General features: G+C 43.2%; 1 protein-coding gene across 3 annotated transcripts in view; it reads left to right on the top strand.

Annotated features, from left to right (window-relative positions):
• LOC125451745 (guanine nucleotide-binding protein G(s) subunit alpha-like) overlaps positions 1 to 20176 on the top strand; it is a 323770-nt gene that overhangs the window by 119343 nt on the left and 184251 nt on the right. The window lies entirely within an intron of this gene.

The following is a 20176-nucleotide window of genomic DNA, read 5'->3' on the forward strand; positions in this document are numbered from 1 at the left end:
TTTGTAGGGTTAAGATCCAAGAGCATCAAAATTAAAACCCACTCTTGGATGTTGTTAAACAGAATGAAGCTATTATGTTGTTATATACCAATTTTTACATTTTAACCCTCCCCTAGCCTTAACAGTTTCTTCATTCATTTAACCAGCTTTATTGATGTATCGTTTCAGGTGTATCTGCCTTTGACCAACAGGCAACTCCTTTCTGGTTAACTGAATTGTGCAAAGTTTGTGTGGCTGAATTATGCAATTATTGTTAGGGCCTTGGGTAGTGTTTCAGAACAGAGAGACTTGAGTTCAGGTACATAATTCTTTGAATTTGCGCCGTGTGTAGACAGAACTTTAAAAAGGCATATAGCATGATGGCTTTCATTGCTCAGCCCTTTGACTGTAGGAGTTGGGAAGTCATGTTGAAATTGGAGAGGATATTGGTGAGGCCTCTTCCGGGGCACAGTGTCCAGAACAGGAAGGATATTATTCGGGTGGAGAGGTCTCAGAAGACATTTACCAGGATGTTGGATATGGAAGGTTTGAGTTATCGAGAGAGGTTGTATAGGCTGGGACTTTTTTCACTGGAACGTAGAAGGTTGAGGGTGACCTGATAGAAGTTTATAAAATAATGATGGATCTTGATAGGGTTAATAGTAATTGCCTTTTGCCTAGGGTAAGGAATTTCAGACAAGGGGGCATAGTTTTAATATGAGAGGAGAGAGATTTAAAAAAGACATGAGGAGCAATATTTTTACATAGAGGGTGGTTCATGTGTGGAATGAACTTTCAGAGGAAGTGATGGATATGTTACAATTACAGTGTTTAAAAGACACTTGGATAAGCACATGAACAAGAAAGATTTGGAGATGTAAGGACCAGGAACAGGCAGGTGGGACTGGTTTAGTTTGAGATTATATTCGGCATGGACTGGTTAGACCAAAAGCTGTGTTTCCGTGCTGTATGACTCTGACTCTAAATGATTTATTCATGATGATGAATTAGAACAGTATTGTCATTATCTGTGACATGTGGAACTTGATTGCTAAGAAAACATGCTTGCATATGTTGATGTGGTGATCACTATATTGTAGGAAGGTAATCTCACTCTGTGGTTAAGATTAATTATACATTTAATTATACATTTTTTTAAAAAAAATTCCTGGTACTTGTGGCTCAGAAAACCATTGTTCAACGTTCATGAAGTAAACATGTGCTAAAGTTGAAACCAAGACAAGCTTGTTTCAAATTCTCTTGGTACTTACTGACAAACTGTACTGATACTATGAATAAAGTAGATCCACAGGATACGGAATCTGAATCCATGGTCAATTTGAAACAATTTCAAAACTTCAAACAAGGGGAAATGTATTGTACTCTGAACACCAATCATGAATAACTGGCACAGTACCTCTTGAATCAAAGTAAATAAAACTCCAGTTCATTGCTTCGATCTCAATATGATTTCATGTGTAGCATATTTAAAGTAAGTTGCAAAAAGAAATTGGATAAAAACTTAAAATATGCAGTCTTGCAAAGCAATGGGGAAAGGAGTGGGACTAATTGGTTAACGCTCTCAGAGAACTGGTACAGGCACAGGGGCTGAATGGCCTCTTTGTGTGTGGTATAATGAAATCATATAATTTTACAATACAAAAGGCATCTGCTGATCCCGTTTCACTTGTGCTGGTTCCTTGAAAGTGTTGTCTAATTTTGTCCTACATCACAGATGTTCCCCACCCCTGCCAAAGCAATAATCTTCCAAATTAGTCCTCTTCCAATTTAAGTCTAGTTGCCATGTAAAATTTTTTTTTGTGGAATCTGATCCCATCACCCTTTTAACTGCTAACAACCTCTTATGTGAAGTCTACTAATTTCTTCTCTTTGTCCCTTACTATTGGCTCTAATCTATGGCTACTGTTTACTGAATCGCTTCCCAAAGAAAACTTCCTTTCTATTTTCTCCATTAAAAGTTGTCATAGATTTGAATGTATCTGTCATGTCTTTTATTAACCTTTCCTGCTCTAAGGACAAATTCGGGCTTCTCTATTCTTTCCAGAAGCTTGAACAACCCTATCACTGGTAAAGTTCCTCTTTGTGCCCTCTCCAGGGCCTTGATATCTTTCGCAAAGTGCGATGCTAAAAATTCTAAACAGTATCCCAGCTAAGGGCTCATCAGTTATTTGTGAGGCTTAGCATGACTTTGCTGTTTATGCACTTTTTATTCAATCATTAGACGTGGGTGTCACTGGTTGGCCAGTATGTTTTATTACACATCCCTGGTTGCCCTTAAGAAGGTGGTGGTGAGCTGCCTTCTTGAACCGCTGCAGTTCACATGCTGTAGATTGACTCACAATGTCTTTAGGGAGGGAATTCCAGGATTTTGACCCAGCAACAGGGAAGAAATTACAAAATATTTCCAAGTCAGGATGACGAGTGGCTTGGAGGGGGACTTGCAGGTGGTGGAGTATCCTGCTCCCCCCCCCATCCTTACAGATGCAAGTCGTTATGGTTTTTGAAGATGTGTCTAAGGATCTTTGGTAAATTCCTGCAGTGCATCTTGTAAATAGGATACATCGTTGGTGTGGTGAAGGGAGTGGATGTTTATGAGTGTGGTGCCAACCAAGTGGCCTGCTTTGTCCTGGACAGTGTCAAGTTTATTGAGTGTTGTTGGCAACACACCCAGGCGAGAAGGGAGTATTCCATCACACTCCTGTCTTGTGCCTTGTAACTGGTGGACAGGTTTTGGGTAGTCAGGAGGTGAGTTTCTTGCTGCGCTATTCCTAGTATCTGACCTGCTCTTGTAGACGCCATATTTATGTTAAGAGTCCAGCTGAGTTTTCGGTCAGTGGTAACCCGAAGGGTGTTGATAGTAGGGGATGCAGTGATGGTAACACTATTGAATGTCAAGGGGCTGTGGTTAGATTTGCCTCTTATTGGAGGTGGCCATTGCTTGGCTATGCCACTCAAAGCTATAGTTCATGAAACCATTTCTTTAAAAATTCTTTCTCAACTGCTAAATTCATTTGTCCTGCAATGTCCAGTAATTTGTGAATATGTATTCTCAGGCCTTTATTGATACTCCTGAGAGTAATACCACTTAGATTATACTGGTTCTCCATTTTGTTACTACAAACATGTATCACTTCAGACTTATCTGGATTAAATTGCATTTGACGTATATCTGCCCATTTCACCAATCTGTTGTCCTGTTCGCTTATTTTGCTACCGTTTGTACAAAACTTGGCAATGCAGTAAATGGGATCTTCCACAAACAGCAATTACATACCACGTAGCCAGGCAATTTATATACATCATGAAATGCAATGATCCTAATAGTCGACAACAGCAACTCCTGTCTTGTCTTCATCAATCCTCTTTTTTATTTTATCAGAGATTCTACAGTATTGATTTTATATTGTGTTCTCACTGTAAGATGTACATACTGATTATATTATGGATCATTAATTTTACTTAATTTCTGCGACAATGTGCAGAAATTGTTACATTTATTACATTGTTACATATATGTTACTTGTCACACTGTCAAAACTCTTAAATCGTTGGATGTTGGCCGACAATTTGAATGGAGGGAGCCAATTTAAGCAAAGCCCTGAAACCCAAGTGTTTCTTTCCCAGGAAAGTAAATACGTAGCTGATGAAGTCATTGTGCAGTTACGTTGTACTTGGAAGAAAGACATTATTACACTGTGGTTTTTATAACATTGCAGATACTCTTGGAGTAGTGCCACTTGGGCTCAGCAGAACTGGCAGTGGTCCCTGGTGTTTGGCTGGGTCCGAGTGATACAAAGGGTATGTCTAAATGGACTGCTGATTGGCTGTTATGTCTTTTTAGGAAGGAACTTATTGTTCATAATCTTTGCAGTAGTTTTACAGTGTGTCAGATTAGAAACTAAGGCTTTAGCCCTTGTTTAACATTTCACTGTTAAAATTAAGAACTAGATTTTTGATAATTTTTTTTCCCTTTTTTTTCGCAAGAATTTGGCTGTCAACAAGTGATTCCTAAATCCACTTGTCAGTAGACACAGATGATTTTTAGTGGAAGCAATGAGGGTTTAGGCTGAATGCCTCAGACTCCATCTGTACTTCTTTTTGAGAAGGCCTGCTGCATTAAGTGCCAATTAGTCAGCAGTGGGCCTTTCCAGAGTTCAAGCCGTCCCTGAAGGGGTGGAAGATTGGTCAGCAGTTTCTCATTGCTTAGCAGTAGCACTAGGAAGATGGCGCGTTTTCTGCCACTACACACACCCAAGGGTTTTGGATTGACATGGGCCCAGGCACAAGTGAGGGAAGGGAGGAATGGGAATTGCAGAAGCTCAGGTGGAAATGGGGTTCAGTAGCAAGGCAGAAGAGTTCCCAGAGTTCCTGACAACGAGGGACCACTGCTGGGTACCCACAGCAATCCCAGAAGGATTTACTACTTGTGCTTCCCGCATGATGATTCCTTCACTAGGTGAATATCAGGGTTGATGGGATGAGGCACTTAGTTGGGTTCCTTTAGCGGCTCGATTGGCAGGAGACCGGAAAGGCTGGGCATGGACTCTGCTGTGACAGACTGGATAGTGAGGCAGTGACAGGAAGGTTTCAATGTACCCATCTGCCTCTTTCTTTTTTCCTCTGAACTCGCGCCCCTGAAAGCAGAAATTCTTTTAGCCAGAGATGCTGGTCAATCAGTGATTAACTTTGGAGAGCAAGGTGTCAGACACATGTGTTTGTGTTTTTCTTTGGATTGGTGGGCGGGGTAGTTAAGAGGCTGAAAGACAATCGGAAATAAGTGAAATGGCTGCCTTTTGGTAGGCCCTGAATGCCCTTGATCCACTCCCTTAACTTTGACAATCGAGGCCCTCCTCACCTTAGGAGTTCAGGTGGGACTTGAACCTGGGTCTCCTGGCTCAAAATGGGTAAGCTGCCACTGCACCACCAGAACTCCTTTTGCCAGGCTTAGGATGGTGAGAGAATAAGTTGTCATTAATTGAAGGGCATCAATTGATAGTGTGGCTGGAAGTTTGAACTTGAGGCTCACTCTCAGAGAACTTGGGACAGGGTTTTGTGTGGTAGGCTTTTGGCATGCTTTCCTGCCTCTGGGACCAGAAGATACTGTGCCCATCACCTGATGGTAGGATGTTCTCATTTAGGTGCCATGTAAATTTAAAATTGGAAGTTTCTGGTTCAAGTAGAGAGCAATGATTGTGCATGTAAAAAACAGGCCAAAACAGGTGGAGAAAGGAGTTGCCCTGAGACCATAGTTGATACTTTGAAAACTATCAGTTTGCAATGATAATTCACTTGTTCAAACATTTATTTTGAACTTATTCTGCTGTAGTTATATAGATGTTGTGATAAATATGAAAGTTCTTGGGGTAAATGAACTAATTGATAGAGGGAGGAGATTTTGGAAGCTTGAAGGAACAGCAAAGTTATATGGTCAGGGCAAGGGAGCTCACATCCCGAATTAGCATAGAGAGGATATTTCCAGAGGGTTTTCATTGTCTTCCTGTTCCTCTGAGTAGCCAATGGATAAAGAATCTGCTTGAAACACTATACTTCAGTTTTTAGCACATTTGGAAAACCACAATACTGACCCAAATGATGGCTTGGCAAGGTGTAGATACATCTCAACATTTTTATGCATGATTTTTATACAGTCCTAACCCTACAAATTGAAGAAGCAATATTGACAGACCACATGACTCTAATTAAGCAAAGTCTTTAATTTTTGGTGTCTTGTTTTTTTTTATTTTACAATGCTGAAAATTGCCAGACCTTTAGCAAGGGTAACAATGAACAGCATATCTAGCTAATAATTCTACTTGCACCTCTCCCTCACCACATAAGTAAATTTAGTAACATGTTGTCCTTGATAAATTAACTGACAGTGAACAATGATTAAACATTGGAATTGTTCATGGATGAAAGTTTACATAACGACTTTTGTGTATTTTCCAGTTCCCTCCCACATCTCTCAAAAAAAATCACTCACAGTTTCGAGAAATATGCTCAAGTCTTAATATTTTTAAATGCTGTGATTTTTTTTGGGGTGGGATCAGAAGTCATCTGCACTTCATGCATGTTAAAATTCATCAAACAATCTATTATCATTGGATTCGGTGAGCCAGTGCAGAGTCTACCCCTCAATCTTGTGGGATTTCCCTAATGCTGCTCAATTGACATCATCTGCAGCCTGTCCTACTGAATCTTTTAGGCATCATTTCCCCACAAATACTGAGCTCGTGGTCTGTCAAAACAAAACGGTCGAGCTCCATCTCGTTCAAACTAACAGGAATCTCTTTCTCAGCCTGCTGTCCTTTGCTTTCCCTGCTAAATACCAAACTGCAGTGACCATTGATGCAGCTGTTGGTCACTGTGATCTCAAACAGTTGCCAGAGGCTAGCACTCTTGCTTTTGATTCAGAAGGCTGACTGTTTGGATGCGAGGGCAATTGTCCCTAGTGTCCAGGGAAACATTTTTACACATGATCTGGTCATGATCTTACGGCATGTCTGTGTGCCCTTGCTGTCTGCATTTTCAGCTATTACATTTTCTACGTTATGAGAGGTACTGAACTTCAAGTTGCTTAATTAACTGTAAATCCCTTTGGGATGTCCTGTGGTTGTGAACGATGTTATTTAAGAGTAATCCGGCCCAGAAGCAGAATGGTAGAAGTGATATTAGGCAATGAATATCAGTATTTAAGATAGTACAGGTTTCCCCTGTCGAAGTCTCTTTGTCTGTAATTTACCATGACTCAAATTTCCCTTTTGATTGAACACGGACATTCTTGATGTTGAGTGTCAGTGTTCAGGACTTCTGGCTGTGGTGGGGAAATATATCAATAATGCTAACCCCATTATGTGGGGAAGCACAAACAATTGCCTGCTTCCTGTTAACAACGTGTACAGCTGGATGAACACAGCAGGTAAAGCAGCATCATAGGAGAAGGAAAGCTGACGTTTTGGCCTGGACCCTTCATCAGATTCTTGTGTTTTCCATCATCCTCCCAACCCCACACCCATGTCTAAGCCCAGCTCAGGATCGGCTTACAGCTGCTGGGACATTCTCAATGGAGTTTCCCAAGGGTAAGTACAGAAGTACAACCCAGTTAATATGAAGATTCTTTGCTTAAAATTGTGGACTGGAGCCCACACTGTTCTAAGTGGCTCATATTAATTTTATGCTCATCATTTATTTTATGAAATGATCTTCCACTCACTGCCATCCTGCAAACAAAATAATCCTGCTATGCTTAGTATACTCTGGAGTTTCAGTGGTGAGCTTGGTGACTCTAGGGGACCCCAACATCAACTCATTGCTTTTTATGATGCCCATTACTGCAGTATTCAGTCCTTGTAACAAACTCTCAGCCACGCCAGGATTCTCCACGCTCTCTTCAGGCACTAGCCCCAGTGTGCTCAGATGAATGCAATGGTTTTACAACATGCTTTGAAAGCAGGGGGTCCAGACAGCAGCTGCAGAAACACCTTTGACTTTCTGAGATTGTCGGTGGGAAATCATGAAAGCAGAGTTATTGTGTACACTTGTGGAAGCAAGGTAGTTCTTTAGTAAAGCACGGGGAATCAAGTGTGGGATCGCAAGAGAATGGGTTGGGATTTGTGCTGCAGGATGTTTAGTCTCATCCCGAGTGGAGAGGGAGATTGTAACATTCCCAAAATGTAATATCTCCAAGGCACTTAACACTGGGGTGTGGCACGCATGGAATCATACAATAGTGAAGTTGTGAGGTAGCTGTGACGGGATTGATCTATCCATGCATAACCTGCACTATCACCACCTTGTGCAGTGCATCATGCCATTGGGTCATTGGCTTTTAAAAGCAATGAACCAATCCTCTGTGCAGCCTCAATCCCTCCTTGTGATCCGCCCCACTCCTTGTACTGGTATATGGATGAAGGGGGATGCTCCGAAGGAAAGGAAGCCTCAGTTATCCAATGTCGCTCGGAAACATGGACCTACAGGCCTGACTGTGGTGTACGCCCTCGGCCTGGAGTAGCACAGACCCTGTTTCTGACCACTCCAGGCCTGACTGTGGTCCAGTGCTGAGACTGGAATCATACACAGCCCTGTTCCTGGCTGCTCCAAGCAGCAGACGGACTGAGTGCAAGCCCCTGGAGTGATGGAGACTTGTTGTTGTCTGAATGTAGCAGTGTCCCTCGTTGTGACTTCAGCTTGCCTCCCTTTAGTCTGACCTCCCTTTGGGGAGAGCTACTCCCTGAGGATTTGAGACACCGCCATGTGGTGGAAGCACATGTGATGTGTTTGTTGCAGAAGCTGCTGGTGTGCCTTTGCTGTAGCGCATTGTTGTACAGCAGCATATCCACCCCCTTGACTGAGGAGTTCTGACAGTTGAGGCAAGCTGCTTGGCTCTGTGTCTGTGCTGAAAGGCAGTGTGATACAGAACTATTGTGAGCCTGTCTGCTCTTGGTGAAGGAGTAAATTACAAAAACAGTAGGAGAGCAAAGATGCTGTCAGCATCAAAGTAGGTGTAAGGCGAGTGAGTGTCCAGAGAGCCGAGTGAGGAGTCTTGAGATGCTCCCTGGGTCCAGTCCGTGTGTCGGGTGCCTGTCCCTGTGTACAACATAGCCTGGCAACAACATTCCAGTGAAAGGAGTGGTGACCTCTTAAAGCAGCACTGACTTGCAGAACCCCGTGTTGTAAGTGGATCAGTAATGTGCCATGAAGGTGATACCTGTCTGATGGCACCTGCCTGTGGATGGCAGATGCCTGAGGTCCTGGCCCATGGATGGTCCGCTGAGCTATTACCGCCTGGTGTCCTAGCTGGTGGATCGGGGAGCAAGCAGTATGCTGGAGTCACCAAGTGACCAGCTCAACTTCCATGTCACTGACTGGAGTTTGTATCCAACAGGTGGGAGAATGGGAACTGCATGTAAATGAGGGAAGATTAAGTACTAGAGTTGCCCATGCATCTATGTAGGTCCCTTACCACTCATGGCAAGAATCTCCTCTCACTATTCAGCACTTGAATGGGGAAAAAAGGACTTTTTGCACTTGACATCCAGAACTCCTTGAAGACCATCTCAATGTATTTTCCCGAGTTTGTTGACAGTGGCCTTTAGCCTTTATATTTGTGCGTGACTGTGGATACTGCTGCACAATTAAACAGTTTAGGATTATCACGTTTGCACTGTTGTTTTTTGCACCAAAGGCAAAGCCAGGAATCGGGCTCAGAATGATTGTTTAGGGGTATGAACATGGCAGCGTAACACACATTAATCAAGCAACAAGAAATCATGGCTAATGCAACTTTAGCATAAAATCAATGACTTAAGTTAGTACTAGTTTCTTTATTTTCTCTTTTAAATTTCCTTTCCAGTAAAAATCTAGTTTTCTTGTCCATGGGATTGATTCAGAAACTGGCCGCTGCCTGCACTGAATTCTCTGCAGTGCCTCTAATGCAGTAATTATCTGCTATATCTGACATTCACATTGTTTCCTTAAGACTATTTTTATCTCTCCAGGTTTTCCCTGTAAAGATAAAAATCACAGAGGATTTGGAACATGGGCATTTCAAAACATGGTTGTGTTTGTTCAATAATATTTATGATTCACCAGTTAGGATTGCACATCAGCTTTTGCAGTCGGTTGCTACCCGCCTCTCCTCTAGGCCGAGAGGTTGCGAGTTTGAGATGTGTATCAGGGTTTTCCCAACATCTCCAGCAAGCATTTCTTCCACAACTAATAATGCCACCATAAAAGAACTTATATTAGCCAGCCATCTTCTGGTCATTGTTGCAAACACACTGCCACTGTCTTTTAAAAACAAAATCTTTCATTTTCAGAAGCAGTTTAACTTGGCATACAGTTTTCCAGTCAGCATAAGCAGTGGCCCAAATCTCAGGTAGGATTTTGCAACTGGCTGGTGTTTACCGCAGTGAGAAACAGCGCACAGATTTTGAGACCAGGATCAAGTCAGTGTGTGGGAGTCTAATGGCAGGGAGCTGGGGTGGGGTTCCTTGCTGTGGAAAGGGAGCCCTAGAGGGAAAGAACCCTTCTCCCCTTTTCCAGCCGGGTGCCCTGATATGTGAACTGCTCCTGGGCTGGGAAGTGGCACTTAAGTAGCCAGTAGTCTGCCCACATCCTAAATAAATTCCTCCGCCAAGAATGACAATTAAAAAAAAATGTTGGTAATCATCCCCTTGCTAATCGAGGCAGACAGTGCAATGAGTTTTGTGCCTTGAAAGCTGCTGCCATAATGTATTATGGGATCCAAAATCAAATGGAACAATGGTGTTTATAACTTGGATAAATAAAGAGATGGGAATCTTAATTGTTACCACTTGAAACTTCATTGAGTGGCACAATAGATGATTTAATTTCTGCTATATATTCAAGTTAACAGAATGATTGTCTTCACCGGTTAACTGAGTGCTCAACAGAGTAAGTTCAGCCAGTCTAGGGCCTGTCAACAGTTAGTAATCTGGTACTAAATTGCCCGTTACACTCAGAATTGCTGGAACCGGAAGAGGATTTAATATTCTAATATTATTCCAAGGAGACTGAAATTGAATCCAGGATGACATCTTAACAATGTTAATACAAGACAATAATGAAGAAGAGGAACTAAAAATTGGGAGAATGTAGGAGAAGGGAATATCTTCACATCCCAGGACCGAATAGCTTTCATCCCCAGGTTTAAAAGGAATGGTTGTCAATGTTGTAGACACTCTAATTGCAGTATTCCAAAATCTTCATAATGCCTGAGCTCTTGCTTTCAGATTGGGGATTGAACATTTTTGTTTTGCTATTTAAGAAAGGTGAGAGAGGCAAACCAGAAAATTATAGCCCAGCAAGCCAAACATCTGTTAGGAAATAGCTTGAGTCTATTATTAAGGAAACAGAGACAGAACACGCAAAAGTTTCTGCTGATCAAAGAGCCAACATGGATTTCTGAAGGTTCAGGCCTGACAACCCTAATTGCATTTTCTGGAAGGGTAACTGAGATAGTGGCAAGGGGTTTGTCTCTGGAAGTTATTTCTCTGAACTTGCACGTAGACTTGATCAAATCCGTTTCTAAGAAACTGGTAGCTGAATTACCCCTGGAGTTAATTCGGATCAAGCTGGAGATTCTTCTGAACAAGGGTCTAGGCCCGAAACATCACTCTACCTGCTCCTCAGCTGCTTGGCCTCCTGTGTTCATCCAGCTCTTCACCTTGTTATCTAGTATCATTCCTTAGCCCCTTTCCCATTTCTGACTTGGTGCTGCCTTCAGGTACTTTATCCAAAAGGTCAGCATTGGTTTTTGGCATGATGTCCTGCTCAGCTGCACCATCACCTCTTCCCCAGTCACTAAGTCACTGGGCTGCTTATCCCACCTCCAGTGCTGAGTAAGTAGAAATTTTCCTCCAGTTAAATATTGCGAAGACTAAGACTGTGGCTTTCACTATTAGAGAATTCCGTGGAAGCTGTGCCTAATGTTTGAGGCTGGTAGGAAGGATTCAAAGACAGGGATGAAGCTCGATTGGTTGTGCTGATGGAATTTGCGTGGGAGAGAGTGAGGACGAGGTTTCCTCTATTGCAGCCTCACTATAGTCTGGGCCTGCTGGGTGTGCCCCCTCCATCTGTCCTTCCAATCCTGATTACCCAGAGCTTTTCTTTCCCTAGTGGCTGCCAGGTCCTGGATTTCCCTGTGCTCTGGAATTCCCGAAATCTAAGTCTAACAACTGTGTGTGTCTCAGCAGTGACACCTTTCCAGTTGCTATTGATGGAGCGACCAAATTACTAACCAATGCAGATTGGAGGGTGAGAAGCCTCTGTCTTGCCTGGAGCCTCATACCGCTCTGTGTTAAATGGCCATGGGACGTCTCTAATAGGGCAGGATACATTCTTGCTGACTTTTCTAGAGGGGGGTGGTGTGACGGATACTATGTACAAAAAATGTTTTCAGAATTTGTTATTGAAGCTGACTGCACAAAAAGTGCTTGACTCCCTTTTATACCAGCTCCTTATTAGACAAACACTTGGTTATATATTTTTAAAAACTTACAATTAATTATATGCAATGCAGTATATTCAGGAAAAGGGAGTGAGGCAGGAAAATTATATTGCCAAATAACATAACTAAGCTTTTAAAAGCCTCAGTGCAAGTGAAAATTAACCTTTTGACTTTCCACAGGAATTTAATGAACTAGGAAGCTTGTGTTCCTGCCAAGTATATTTTTAAACTATGCTTGCTGAGATTCAGTGTTTTTAATAGGTTTAGTTCTGCATGCACTGCTTTAAATGGACAATTATTTTGGAACTGTAGAGAACCCTCAGATGCACTTCCTCTGTCTGACAAGAAAGCTGCAGATTGGATAAAGCTAGAAGGTTTTTAAAGAGAGGGATGTAAAAAAGCAGGATGTTATTCCAAAGCACTTTAAAGGATACTAGTGAAAGTGTTTTGAGAATTGAAACTAACACATACAATGGAATGAACAAGTTCCTCCTGTGTTATATCGGTACTGCAACACTTGGATCATTGTAGATTCGTAAAAGTGACAGTTTTCAACACCATATTGGTAAACCACCTATGAGCTAGCTGCTCATGCAGATGTTATTACTCCCAACAAAAGAAATCTGCAAGATAATAAAATGTGAGGCTGGATGAACACAGCAGGCCAAGCAGCATCTCAGGATCTGCACTCTCATCTTAGAAATGCTTACATTTTTATAGCAGTTTTCACTAGCTCGACGTCTAGGGTGTTTTACAGGAGTACTGCTAACACTGTTCCGAAATTAGTATTCTCCAATTGAAAGCACTTTTTTTTTCCCTTCGAAGCATCATCAGTGTGTGAAATTCACCCCCCCTCCCCCGCCCCAAGCCTCCCCTGCCCAAGAACTGTGGAGTCTAGGGTCACTGAATACATTTGAGGCAGACATAGAGATAGCCAGCTTCCTGACTCCCTGGCTAGCCTGCAATCTGTTGGGAAGGAGGCAATGAGAATGTAGAGTTGAGCCATAATTAGATTAGCTATTAGCTGTGGAGCCATATGTAGACCAGGTCACACAAGGACAATAAATTTTCTGTCATGCAGGACATTAGTGAACCAGATGGGATTTTGTGATAAATTGATGATCATTTCTTCAGTCTTTTAGCAATTATTCAAAATTATTAATGAATATAAATTACATCAGCTGCAGTGGTGAGGTTTGAACCAGGATCCACATAAGCCTTGGGTCTCTGAATTGTGAGCACAGTTGTCAAAAGCTATTTTCATAGGTTTTGCGGAGTGACTTAAAAGAGCAGAAAGTAAGATAGAATAAGTTAATGAGCGTTCCAGAGCTTGGACAGAGACAGCAGTACTCAGGAAGTTTGACAGTCTCCAGGGCAAAGCAGCCCACATGATTGACACCACATCCACTCCCTCCCCCACTGACCGTCGGTAACAGCAGATTGTGCCATCTACAAGGTGCACTTCTGGAATGCTTGCAGGCTCTTTGCGCAATACCTTCCAACACACAACTACCACCATCTAGAAGGATAAGAGCAACAAATATATGGGAACACTCATCTGCAAGTTCCCTGCCAAACCACTCAGCATCCTGACCTGGAAATATATCCCTGGTTAAAGCATTGTGGATCTCTCCATCAAATGGACTGATGGTCCAAGAAGGCAGCTGATCATAAGCTTCTCCAGGGTAACTGGGGGAAGGTAAAAAATGCAGGCCCAGTCATTGATGCCCAGATCACATGAGTGATTTAAAACACAAACTGAGATAGCATGTCAGTGGTGGAGCAGGGAAATTCCAGGACCAGAATTGGTGTAACACAGCGATTCTCAACTAGTGTGAGGGCAAGGATGGTAAGAGGCATAATCCTAAAGACACAATATCAAACCAATCTCCTCTCATCACCTAGCGAAGTCAGAAGTTCAGTACAAGCTCAGCTATTCAGTCCTGTACATAGTGTTAAGGTCATTCACCCTTCTGTTACTGGACGAGTAAAAGCTTAACTTTCACGTTAATAATGGTTTAAAACCTTTCTGGTGTTTTCCTTCCTGTGCTAAATTGAATGATTTAGTAGTTCATGCTGCTTGTGTTTCCCATCACAATGACTGATGAGAAATGTGACTCAACTATCTGTGCCCTTGTACATTGCCCAGAGGTTAGTCAGCACTTTTGGAGCAACTTCTTACTTCTCAAAACAAACAATATTTCTTTGAACTTAATTCGTGAACTGCAGACAAGACAGTAAATGGGTTAGTAATAGTTTCCAAACTAGGTCATTGGAAATAATATTTCATACTCCTAGTATTCATAGAATCCCTACAGTGTGGAAACAGGCCTTTTGGCCCAACAAATCCACAGTGACCCTCAGGGCATCCCACCCAGATCCATCCCCCTAATCGACACATCCCTGAACACTACGGGCAATTTAACATGGCCAATCCACCCAGCCTGCACATCTTTGGAGCGTGGGAGGAAACTGGAGCACCCGGGAAAAAACCCGTGCAGATATGGGGAGAATGTGCAAACTCCACACAGACAGTCACTGAGGCAGGAATTGAAACTGTGCCCCTGGTGCTGTGAGGCAGCAGTGCTAACCACTGGGCCACTGTAAATATTGAGCATCAATTGTGTCAATACATAAGCGAGGAGCGGCGGTGGCATTGTAGTACATAGCAGTAGATTGTTAAAGTTTCTGGACTAATAATATTCAGAGGACTTGGGTTCCAATTCAGATTGAATCCAAATTTCACAATCAAAATCTGGAATTAAGAGTCTAATGATGAAACACCTGTTAATTGGTGAAAAAAGAAACCTGACTCTCAAATGTCCTTTAGGAAAGGAAATCTGCCATCCTGCCCTGTAGGCAGTGAGGGACAGGCATTAACAGAGGAGACCAACATGTTGGTGCAAAAAAAACCCATTGAAGCATTTGCATCAACATTCAGCCAGAAGTGTCTAATAATGACCCATCTTCACTTTCTTTCACAAGTCCCCAGCATCACTGATGCTGGACTTCAGCTAATTTGATTCACTTCATGTGATAGCCAGCAATGACTGAAGATGGTGGACAGCGAGCTCTGACAGTGTTGAAGAGTTGTGCTCAGGAACTTGCTGCATCCCTAGCCAAGCTATTCCAGTACAGCTACAGTACCGGCATTTACCCAACAATGTAGAAAATGGCCATCCTGACTTGGGAATATGTTGCTTGGAGCCCCCTGCCAACAGCATTATTGGGTAACCTGCATCAAATAGCTTCAGGTCTTCAAGAAGTCAGCTTGCCTTTTCCTTCTCCAGGGCAATTAGGACTGGCCAATACATACTGACCCAGCCGGCAACAGCCACCTCCCAGAATTAAATTTAAAAGAAACCTACTCATCCACGGTATCTTTCAAGTGAACCTGCTCTTCAATGCTTCTCCTACAATTCTCTCCTTTTCTGAAAAACATTTTCCCAGGTCAAATACAATTTCACTACTTCCATATTCTTTTCTCCTTGCAATAACCAATAACACTCCACTTGCATTTCTGACTGCTTGTTCTACCTGCACATTTTATGATTTCTGTACAGGAACACCCAGATCCTGGGTCTCAGAGCACAGTCTCTCTCTGCTGAAACTGTAGGCTGTTTTTCTGTTCATCCTGCTCAGAGATTGGACAGGCTTTCATTTGTACTATTAGCTTGCCAACCTGAAAAGCATCTATCTGACCTGTCATTGGGCTCAACTCCAGACAATATCAACCCATTCTACTCCACGTAGTTACAAATACTCTTCCCAGAAATAAATCTTGTGAATTTTCTTTCGTTCACCCACACCAAGGCAGGCATGCCCTTTGTCAGCTAACACCAAAATTGCACACCACTTATGACAGCAGCAAGACATCCTTACTCTTAAACTCCAGTCCCCTTGCAACAAAGGTAACTTTATCACTTTCTTTCCTGATTGCTTGCTTTCTCTGTAGCTCTTGTGGTACTTTCACACCACCATTTTCGGACTATTCTGCTTTTTCGATCTCCCTTTTAAAGTGAACAATTTCACATTGTCCCATTTCATACTCCATTTGTATCATCTTTCTCATTCACCTTAATGGATTTATATCCTGTTGTTGACTCTCTTCTTGCGCCTCACGACTTACTTTCACTCCTAGGGGCTTCATGTCCTTGCCACTCTCTGGGTATGGATGTGAAATCCTTATTGGCTTTATTTGTGGTGACCTGATTGAGGTGTATTTTTGGGGAATATTCTTTTTATCCTTGGTAAATTATCAGAAAATCAAGTGAGCTGGCTGAAACAGAGATTCCCCTCAGTGGGGTTCTCATGCCAGCTTTGGAATCCAGTTGTTCAAGGTTTAGTTACTGGCCTGAGAGCCTTAACATGCTCCAATATGCTTGAGTCATTTCTTTTCTTTTATACTCACAAGGTGTGGGCATCTCTGACTAAACCAGTATGTTCTGCCCACCCCTAACTGCTCAGAGGACAGATAAGAGTCAATCACGTTGTTGTGGGCCTACAGTGACATGTAAGGCCAGACCAGATAAGGATGGCAATTTCCTTCCGTAAAGGACATTAGAGAACCAGATGTATTTATCCAACAATGAACAATGGTTTCATGGTTGTCATTAGATTCTTGATTCCAGATTCTTTATTGAAATTCAAATTCCACCGTTGCCACATTGGGACTTGAACCCAGGGCCCCAGAACGTTAGCTGAGTTACTGAATTGATAGTCTCGCAATAGTACCTCTGGGCCATTGCCTGTTAAGATATATAATTTTGTTTCCTTCCCAACTGCTGAGTAACCTCTGACGCAAATTGTTCAGAACATCTTTAGTATTCTCTTTTTTGAAGAAAAGGATTCAGATTAATCAAAAAGCAAAGGGGGGAGGGATGTGGGGTGAAACACAATACTGTTCTGTTCGTTTATACCACTGTTGGAATACCGGAGTGTGAAAACTTTTTAAAATTAATCCACTTTCTATTTGAAAGTGCAGACATAACTTCAGTGCAGTGTAAAACTAGCACTTCAAAGGACATCTGACCACTTTATAGACCTACCTGGAATTAAATGTTTAGATAAGATGGATTCTGCTGCCTGTGCACATTCTAAATATTTAGAAGATAAACTGTTGAGAGAGGACCACTGTGCATGTATGCTTAGCTTTCTTCCAAACCAGAACATAGTAATTGGAGCCAGGTAGTATTGGCTGGAGCCAAGGCCGCAGCTACTGGTGTGAGATAAATGGTCTGAATAAGTGTAGCAGTATAGTATCCACCAAGGGGAGGTGACAAGCGTTTGGAATACATTGCACTCAGCCCTTGCAGTCCAGCAGCTAAGCCTGAGACACAGCCTCAAACTAATGGATGAAAGCTCCCTTCTTAAACTGTAACAGATGAGTAAATAAAAATATTTTCTGGCCAGCATCAACACAGCTCTTTGAAGACCCGAGATCACAACACAAAAGACCCCACTGTCCAATTATGTCAGACAGTCATGCATCGACTCTTCTTTCTGACTTCTCTGACTACACGTCATTCCTTAGCAGACTATTGTTGAAGAGTTAAATTAGTCACAATACAGACGTTCCACAGTAACATTCAGAATGCTCAGAAATGGACCTCTCTGGGTATGTTCATGTATGTCAGTGTTTAAGATGAGCTGCTATAATGGGAGTTATCATTAGAGATTGGGGATGTTATTGGGCTGGTAGGCAAACATTTACGAGGTGTCACTGTTGTAGAAAATGAATGCAGAAGACTTTCTATGGCTTTTCTACAAGGCGCCCAACATGGGATTAATAAATATAATTGGAGTACGTGGGATAACCCATAATAAATTGACGTAGATCGGATATTGACTAAGGGAAAGAGAACAGAGTTAAATAAGTCTGTCATTGGATTGGATTGGCAGGCTGCGATGAGTGAGTATCACAAAGATCATTTTGAGTCCCTGTAGTTCACATCCTGTATCCATATTTTGGGTGTTGGAATCAAATGTAATATTTCCATATTTATGGCTGACACAAAACAAAACAAGGTAGAAATGTGTCTCAGAGATAGTAGGATGCTTATCTCGACTCCATTTTCCCCCCCTTGGTCCAGCAACTCCTCACCTACATCCGTGACACCTTCCACCTGCTCCAAAACTTCCAATTCCCTGGTCCCCAACACCACACCTTTCCCGTGGACGTCTAGACCCTTTATACCTGCATTCACCATGCAGATGGCCTAAAGGCCCTCGACTTCTTCCTGTCCACACAGGCCCGACCATACCCCCTCCACTGACACCCTCATCCGCCTAGCCGAACTCGTCCTCACCCTCAACAACTTCTCTTTCAATTCCTCGCACTCCCTACAGACAAAGGGGGTGGCCATGGGTACCCACATGGGCCCAAGCTATGCCTGCCTCTTTGTAGGTTACGTGGAACAGTTCCTCTTCTGTAGCTACACTGTCCGTAAACCCCACCTCTTCCTCCGTTACGTTGATGACTGTATTGGCGCCGCCTTGTGCTCCCACAAGGTGCTCGAACAGCTCATCCACTTCACCAACACCTTCCACCCCAACCTTAAGTTCACTTGGACCATCTCTGATACCATATCTCCTTCCTGGACATCTCTGTTTCCATCTCTGGCAACCACCTAGAAACTGATATCCGTTTCAAGCCCACCGACTCCCACAGCTACCTAGAATACACCTCCTCCCACCCACCTTCCTGCAAAAATGCTATCCCCCTAATCCCAATTCCATCGCCTCCACCGCATCTGCTCCCAGGATGAAGCATTCCACTCCCAAACATCCTAGATGTCCTCATTTTTCAAGGACCGCAACTTTTCTCTCCCGCCTCCCCCAGCCCGTGGTTGAGAATGCACTTGACCAAGGGACCACTCTCTCCAGGACTCCCTTGTCCGCTCCACACTCCCCTTCGCCCTACCACACCCAGCAGTTCTCCCTGCAACCGCAGGAAATGCTACAACTGCCTCTCACCTTCCCCCTCACCCTCATCCCAGGCCCCAAGAAGAACTTCGACCTCGAGCAGATGTTCACCTGCACATCTGCTCATGTGGTGTACTGTATCCACTGTTCCCGTGGTGGCCTGCTCTACATTGGGGAAACCAAGCAGAGGCTTGGGGACCACTTTGCATAACACTTATGCTCGGTTTGCAGTAAACAACTGCACCTCCCAGTCACGAACCATTTCAGCTCACCCTTGCATTCCTTAGACGACATGTCCATCCTGGGCCTCCTGCAATGCCACAACGATGCCACCCAAAGGTTGCAGGAACGGCACCTCATATTCCACCTGGGAACCCTGCAACCCAATGGTATCAATGTGGACTTCACAAGCTTCAAAATCTCCCCTCCCCCCACTGCATCCCAAAACCAGCCCAGCCTCCGTAACCTGTTCCTCCTCCCACCTCAACTCCCACCCCCACCTCAAGTCCCATCCCCATCTCCAACCTATTAGCCTCATCCCGCCCCCTTGACCTTTCCATCCTCCCTGGAATGACCTATCCCCTCCCTGATTCCCCACCTATGCTCACCTTTACTGGCTCTATCCCCACCCCTTTGACCAGTCTATCTCCCCTCCACCTGTCTTCTCCTCTATCCATCTTTGACCCACCTCCCCCTCTCTCCCTATTTATTTCAGAACCCCCTTCCCTTCCCTTCCCCCATTCCTGAAGAAGAGTCCAGGCCTGAAGTGTCAGCTTTCCTGCTCCTCTGATGCTGCTTAGCCTGCTGTGTTCATCCAGCTCTACACCTTGTCATCTAAGGTAGAAATGTGTGTTGTGCGGATGATGCAAAGATAACACAAGGAGATTTGGAGAGGGTGACTGAGTGCGAGTGCTTTGGTTAGGGAAATGGTGATGCAGCATTTTTGTTAAATGGTGAGAGATTGGGCAGTATATGTGTTTAAAGGAACTTAAGGGCCTTTGTTCACGAGTCACTTTAACTGCAGGTGTTGCAAGCAGTTAGAAAAGCACATGGTTTATTGGCATTTATTGTAAGAGGATTTGAACATAGAAATAAAGATGTCTTTCTTTAATTACATAGAACCTTGTAAAACTGCAACTGGAGGATTGTCTGCAGCTTAGGTTCGGGACCGTGACAGAGGATGAACATGTCATAGAAGGAGTTCAGTGGAAGTTCACCAGACTGCGGTAGTGGGATTTTCCCAAGGAGACCAGACTGGTATTCTCTGGTGCTTATGTGAAT

Source organism: Stegostoma tigrinum, chromosome 5 (genome assembly GCF_030684315.1).
Source record: "Stegostoma tigrinum isolate sSteTig4 chromosome 5, sSteTig4.hap1, whole genome shotgun sequence".
Lineage (NCBI taxonomy): Eukaryota > Metazoa > Chordata > Chondrichthyes > Orectolobiformes > Stegostomatidae > Stegostoma > Stegostoma tigrinum.